Below are 7,538 nucleotides of genomic sequence, written 5' to 3' on the forward strand. Positions count from 1 at the left end.
TGCCATAGTGGTTTGATTTCTTTTTAACAGCATTTAACTATATACAAGGGACATTGTCTTGGCTTAGAAAAGAAATTGAGAAACATAACATACTACTATGCAGCTGTAGAAACCCGACACAAAAAGTGTTACTAGAACGTGAGTTGGTCAGTTCTTGACTACAGGCAATAAAATCCACTTGAGGTAGTTTAAACCACAGGGTTTATTAAGATACATAGATAGCTCCCAGAAAACACCCTGATCTTCCAGAAATATACCCCAAAACCACATGATAGAACTGGGCCATCAAGTTGCTGTTGGCTGTGGTGGGATCAGGAAGCTGCTCAGTGAGGCTGCCCCCTCCAGGCCTGCCCACCTCTGCTTCAGCCCGCTGTGAGCGCATCTGCTCCCCTTGCCATGGAAGGCAGCACCCAAACCCAGGCCCACCTTGTGCATCTTACCGCAGAGACCCTCAGTGACACTCAGACTCGGCTGCAAAGGAACCTCAGAAAGGTCGTTCATAGCTTCCCACCCTTTACAGTTCAGGACGATATGTTAAAATGTGTTGAACGAGGTGTGGCATTCTCCGTACCTGCCCATAATAAACCTCATGGTATCAAAAAAGAATTGCTCTGTGTTCAAAGCACCAAATGACAGCTACAGAAATTACGTAGAGTAGAATGGTCATCTCAAGAACTTAGGAGTAACAATTTTTTAATATTTCCTGGAGGAAATATGTTTGGTGGGTATTATTTTTAACATTTTATGTGTTTTTATTGTAGACTCCAATATATTTGGATTTGTCAAAGTGTCATCCCTATATAGGCAACTTCAAAGGTGTCTTAAGGAACAAAAACTGCATAGAGAAATTATAAAATAGCATTTACTCAAGGAAACTGTCCCACCAGGGGCGCAAATTTGATTGGATTCCAGGCTACTGACTCAACAAAGCTCATCAAGGCTTTAATAACAAGCACAACAGTCAGGCGCGGAGGCACTAAGATTTAAGTGCGTAATGACTTGAGGCTCTGATAATCCTCACAAGGGCCATCTCCCTAGGCGGCTGGGTATGCAGAGCTGCAGTGTCCTCCTTTCACTGGGCCGGCAGCGACTGTGGCCGTGGCAGGGCCTGCCTGTTCAAAACCGCATGCCTGTGAGCACTACCATTGTGCTGTTTGTACCGCTGGTGGCAGAAATCATGATGGGTAAGCAGATCCCTTAGCACAAGTTGAGGCAGTGGTACTCAGCAGTCCTTGTGTTCTTCCACACAGCCACTAAAGAATGTCTTGATGAATCAGTAATTATAAATTTTATTCACAATACTCGATTTGTCTTCAGTATTTTGTGAGACCGAGTGGGAGAGTGCATAAAGCATGTCTTTTTGGTTATTTGAAGAGAAGTATTTGTGCAGTTGTTAAGTCATGGGCCAAACAAGCTGCTTTTCATGGAACACTACTCAAGCAAACTGATACGCTGTGGTTATGCATCCTTGAATGGCTGGTGTACATTTTTCAAAAATGAATGGAGTTTGTCATTTCAAGGAAAACAAGTGAGTGTTGCCAGTGATAAAATTGGAGCTTTCAAGTGAAAATCCTCATCTATCACAGTAAGCTTGACAGCTTCCCAGTATCTACAGACCTTTCTAATGAAATCAAAGTACTGATATTAGTGAATGACATTTTTTATATTGTTTAATTAATGTGTCAAAAATTGGGAGATACCGAACCAATATTTTCCGAATGACCAATTTGTGATATAATACACAGTCCATTCAAATTATAAGATGTAACATGATACAAAAAGTGCCTTGATAAGTTGAATATTCTGCATTGTAACAAACCTTTGAGAAACTATCACTTGTCAAATTTTGGTGTAGCATTAGAAGAGAATATCCACAACTCCTGAAAAGGCTATTAAAATACTCCCTTTCCAACTATATCTCTGTATGAATCTACATTTTCTAAGTATGCTTCAACTAAAATACCATATTGCAACTGATGGAATGAAGAAATAGATAAGAGAATTAGGTATATTCTATTAAGACTAAAGAGATAAAATGTTAAAATGTAAAATGCCCTTTTTCTGTTTTTAATTTGGAAAATGTCACAAAATGTTTTTGTTAACATGTAATGGGTTTATTGTTTTACTAATGAATTAATAAAATTTTCAAATTTCCAAAATGGTAAATATCAATAGCTACTACCCACATAAAGAAAAGCTGGATTTAGGAAAGAGAGTAAGACAACACCATCTCAGCCTCAGGGACCTCAGTGTTGAGAAGCACCAACATTCTGCTACTTACCTCAGTACCTTGAAAGTGTTTATTGGCTATTTGAAGGAACACTATTAGGGATCACAGGAGGAGGAGGGATTAGCTGCCTGGTGGACCCAACAAGGGTTCACAAAGGAGGACAAATTTGACTAGTTAGAACCTTTAATGAGGACTTAAAAACAATTTTATAATTGGTCATACCCCAAATATTAACTCACACAAGAGAGTCCAGAACATTTCTTTCTGGAAGTTACGTTTTAAATGTTTACCAACTGGCTTATGCCCCACTAATGGAAATTGTATCAAGTCAATGGGTCCTACCCAGCTTAAAAAAAAAAAAATGTTATATAACAGAAAATAATTCCATTGAATTCTTATTCCCTCCCTTCTATTTGAATTGGTTTACTCTGGTATTTTTTTCCACGTGCGTGTGTGGGTGTGTGTATGCTGGGAACATTTAAGACCTAGTCTCAGAAAATTTTAAGTAGACAGTATATTCTCTAGTCTTTTAAAGTGGAAGGTTAAATGATTCAAGTCCCTTCTTTCCCAATACAAGCCTTTAATGCTATACATTTCCTTCATGTATATATCTCTGAAGTTTTGTTTTTTGCATTTGCATTTTCACTCAGCTCAAAATATTTTCTAAAATTTTCTTTCTTGAGTCATTTGACCCATGGATTATTTAGAAGTGGATTATTTAATTGCCAGGTGTTCAGAGGTTTTCCTGTTATCTTCTATTGATTGATTGGGTGATTTGTTTTCAGTGGTTACTCTGGTGGTTACAAAATAAGTATTAAACGTTCCAGTCTATTTAGAATCAATATTGTATCACTTTGATCAGCATGTAGAAACCCTACCATAATACTGGTCTCCTTACTTTCCTCCATTTATGCTATAGGTGTTATATATTACACCTATGCACATTGAAAATTCCCATCAGACAATTTTATGCTCTTTGCATTCGGCCACCAAACGTATTTTAAAGAGTAATCTCTTATGTTTACCCAGCTATTAACCATTCCCATTATATTACTCTTTCACTCCTAATGTTCCAAGTTTCCTTCTGGTATCATTTTCCCTTTTGTTTGAACACATTTCTTTAGCAAATCTATTAAAGTAGGTCTGCTGGTTGCAAATTTTCTTAGGTTTTCCAGGCTGGGACTTGGGCAGAAAGCTATCCATCAGCGCAGTTCTCAGACTTTAGTATGCCAATTAGAATCAGATCCATGATATGCAGGTTAGGGGTGAGCCGAAGAGTTCATACGCAACTTTATAGGGTTGTTTTCCTGGATCCCCTCCATTTCCGCTATCTTTCCCTTTGCAATTTCCTGGCGTTCCTCATTTCAGCCCTCTGGCCAGAAACCTCCCACTTCAGTGAGATGCTGCCCACTTCCACAATGGTGCCAGAGTAGCAGCAAACAGAAAACAGCCACAGAATGTCTGCCCTCTTGGAGTTGCAGCCTCACTGAATGGAAAGGAAGATTGGATCCTGCGGTTTTGCACTGCCGGCCACTTTCACTTCCGCCACCCCTCCTGGCCCAGGACTGACGGCAAACTGGGGTACAGAGAGTGAAGTAAGAGAAAGGGAGAATAGCCAGAATTTTCTGCTCTGTCTGAATTTTAGTTTTTTTTTTTCTGCTCTGAGCCAGAACCAGTCTCTCTGACTCCCAGCAGAGCTCACTTCCAGGTTTGGCGCTGTCTTGAGTTGGGCCAGAGGATTCTAGAGTTAAAAACAAAAGTATATGGCCAGCCAGTGGCATGCCGAATTCTGGTGTTATACACTGCATAGACCGCAAATAGCTGTGCCATGAGTTCTGTTCATGTTTTACAGTTGTGTTCAACTACAGTGGGAGAGAAAAGTTTGCATATGTTTACTCCATTTTACCAGACATCAGCCCTTCCCTGTCATTCTTGAAACCTCTCCCTTATTGGCTTTCACAGCCTCTTTGCTCTTTGCAAGCGGCCCCTCTAGTCCTGAAATGAAGGTTTCTATGCAGGCGCTCTTGGAGAAACCACCCGTTTTCAGAGCCTTGCAGGGTCCTCTGAGGCAGGGGATTCCTCTGTTTGGGGAATCGTTACTGCCCTCCCACCTGAGATGTAAGGTCCTGCTGGATATTAACTTGGACTTTCACTGCATTTCAGACTAAAAATGTCTTCTCCCTGCTCTCTGCTCTGCTAACGGTGCTGTTCTCCCTGAAACTCACCTACCACCCTCATGCAGTCAGTTCTGCTGGAACGCAATGCATGTCATGTGTTCCTCTGCTGTGCAAAATTATGAATAAAATCGAGGGACTCATGGCAAAAATGGACTTCAAGACACAACACTTGAAAACTTAAATCACTTAAAAAAATAAAAGAACCTAATAAAAACCGCAACAGTTTTACACATGATGGCATTTTACCTTGGAAAAGAACTGAGGCTTCCCCGTGGATGTGGGCTCTGGAAGAGTCTATGGGTTATCGTGAGGTGACAGAGGGGCAGTTCTTGCTGTAACCCCAGATGTGCACGGCCGTGGTTTGTAACCCCGATGAGCTGAAGACACTGGTGGTTGATGGGTGTGCGCTTGTGTGTGTGCTGCGCCTTCCTACACAGTGTGGCTCAGCGGGATATAGTTTTCTGCGTTCACCTGGTGTTTCTGCAAGATGAAATCAACAACGGGACAATTGTGTTATGCTCAGATTATATCTTAATAATCAGTCATATTGAAAAAAATTCGCTTTTAAAAATGTTTTAGAGCTGAACTGGCTGCACTTAACTTTATTCTTCTCTTTCCTCAATTTCCTCTATCAGTTTTCAATTCCTGATTATTTTCTCTCCAAAGTTCTTATGCTCAGATTTTTCATATCTCACTCATCTCTTTCCTTTTACAATCTTTCCCAAAATTATTATTCAATAGATTTGTTTCATGGTCTTCCTAAATGGTAAGTCCAAAGTTGCTTTGTTGGAGATTTTATATATATATATACACACTTTATAAACTATATATTTATGTTTATAAACTATATAGTAGTGGGATATATATATACCTAAATTACTATATATGTATACACACACACACACACACATATATGGCACTACTATATATTTCCAACATAAATTGAATTTTATGTACTTTGTTATATATATAGTATGTTATATATGTTAAATGGTTTAACAATTGTATATAAGTTTATATATAGTGGTTATATTTTTAATGGGATTGCTTCCCCACCCTTATCCATATGTTATGAATATCCTTTCATGTCAATATATAGATCTACATCTTTTTTTATTGTGATAAAATATACATAAAATTTACCATTTTAACTATTTTAAGTGGCATTATGTATATTCACATTGTTGTACAACCATCACTACCACCTCCTGAGTTTTTTCATCTTTTCAAACTGAAACTCTCTATCCATTATACAGTATCCTTTTTTTAAAAAATACACAATTACTTTAATGTGCCAGGTTGAACTAATGCAGGGTTAAAGAGACTGAATGCATACAGCTAACTAGCCACAGGGTTACTTTTTACTTCCCTGATCCCATCATCATCAGTAGTGAGTTTAAACTTGTGGCTCTCAAACCGAGGGGAGGCCCAGGGGGACTGTATATGAGAAGGGAGAGCGTATGATAAACTTCGCTGTGACTGACAATACAAAGAGGTCTTTCATCTCTCCCAAGAACTGACCCTAAGTCAGAAAAACACCTACCCTTTTCAGGTTCAAAAAGAACATTTCTTGCAGAGTATCTACATAGTATTTATTAGACATCCATTTTTTAATATAGGGACTATGTACAAAACCTGTTTATTACACATTAGTAAATAGTACAGCAATCCGAAAGTCCAAATGGCCAAGGCATGCAAAAGATAAAACAGCTAACAGTGGCTAATCAGAGACATAAACTGGTACAGAAAAGAATCAGGAATTGAAAACTGATAGAGGAAATTGAGGAAAGAAAAAAATAAAGTTAAGTGCAGCCAGTTCAGCTCTAACACATTTTTAAAAGCAAATTTGTTTCAACATGACTGATGTATTAAGATATAATTTGAGCATAACACAGTTGTCCTGTTGATTTCATCCTGCAGAAACACCAGGTGAACGCAGAAAACTATATCCTGCTGAGCCACACTGGGGGCTGTGTGTGAGCACAGCACACACACAGGCACACCCATCAACCACCAGTGTCTTCAGCTTATCGGGGTTACAAACCACGGCCATGTACATCTGGGGTTACAGCAAGAACTGCCCCTCTGTCACCTCACGATAACCCACAGACTCTTCCAGAGCCCACATCCACGGGGAAGCCTCAGTTCTTTTCCAAGGTAAAATATCATCATGTGTAAAACTGTTGCGGTTTTTATTAGGTTCTTTTATTTTTTTAAGTGATTAAGTTTTCAAGTGTTGTGTCCTGAACTCCATTTTGCCATGAGTCCCTGGTTTTTATTCATAATTTTGCACAGCAGAGGAACACATGCATTGTGTTCCAGCAATTGCTATTATCAATGCATTACATTTTAAAGTTTGCATTAGGTGGGTGATCTCAGTAGCTTGTTGAGAACCCAAATTCAGGATTTAAATAGCAGCAGGTGAGCAGTAGATAAAAAGGCAGCAACAGTTCAGCCCTGACCCTTTAGTCATCCAGCGGAAAATAATAGCATGGTCCTAACAACTCCCTAACCACGAGGTTATGGTAACCTAACACAGAAGTCAAGAACTTACACATACTAGGTTTTTGCAAGATGGTAAATAATTCAGCTGTTTAGATAGCAGAGGGAAAAATATTTACTTTCAGTTGAGTTGTTCATTACTTTTTCCTAAGATAGTCCCAAAGAGGAGAGCTATTCTTCAAAACTTGAAACTTAAGGTAAAACTTTTTCAAGGTCTCAGAGTAATTCTAGAGCCAAAGTGTTACTACAGTATCAGTTTTAATGGCTTTAAAGATATAATTTCTTTCAGAATCCCTATTCTTAAACATTTGTTTCTTTTACTACTACAAACATCCTTTATTAACACTTCAGTGAGTTCTCTTGTACATACATCTTGCACACACATTCAATTTTTTCATTAAAGTATCATTTATATACAATCTTATGAACAACCTTGTGGTTTCAACATTCACCCATATTATCAGGTCTTCATCCCCCTCCACACTGCAGTCACTGTCCTACAGTATAGTAAGATGCTAGAGTCGCACTACTTGTCTTCTCCATGTTGCACTGCCTTCCCTGTGACCTACCTATATTGTGATTGTGACATATTCAATTATTTTTGCACGATAAATTCACAGGCATGGAAT

The sequence above is a fragment of the Manis javanica genome, chromosome 12 (assembly GCF_040802235.1).
Source record: "Manis javanica isolate MJ-LG chromosome 12, MJ_LKY, whole genome shotgun sequence".
Taxonomy (NCBI): Eukaryota; Metazoa; Chordata; class Mammalia; order Pholidota; family Manidae; genus Manis; species Manis javanica.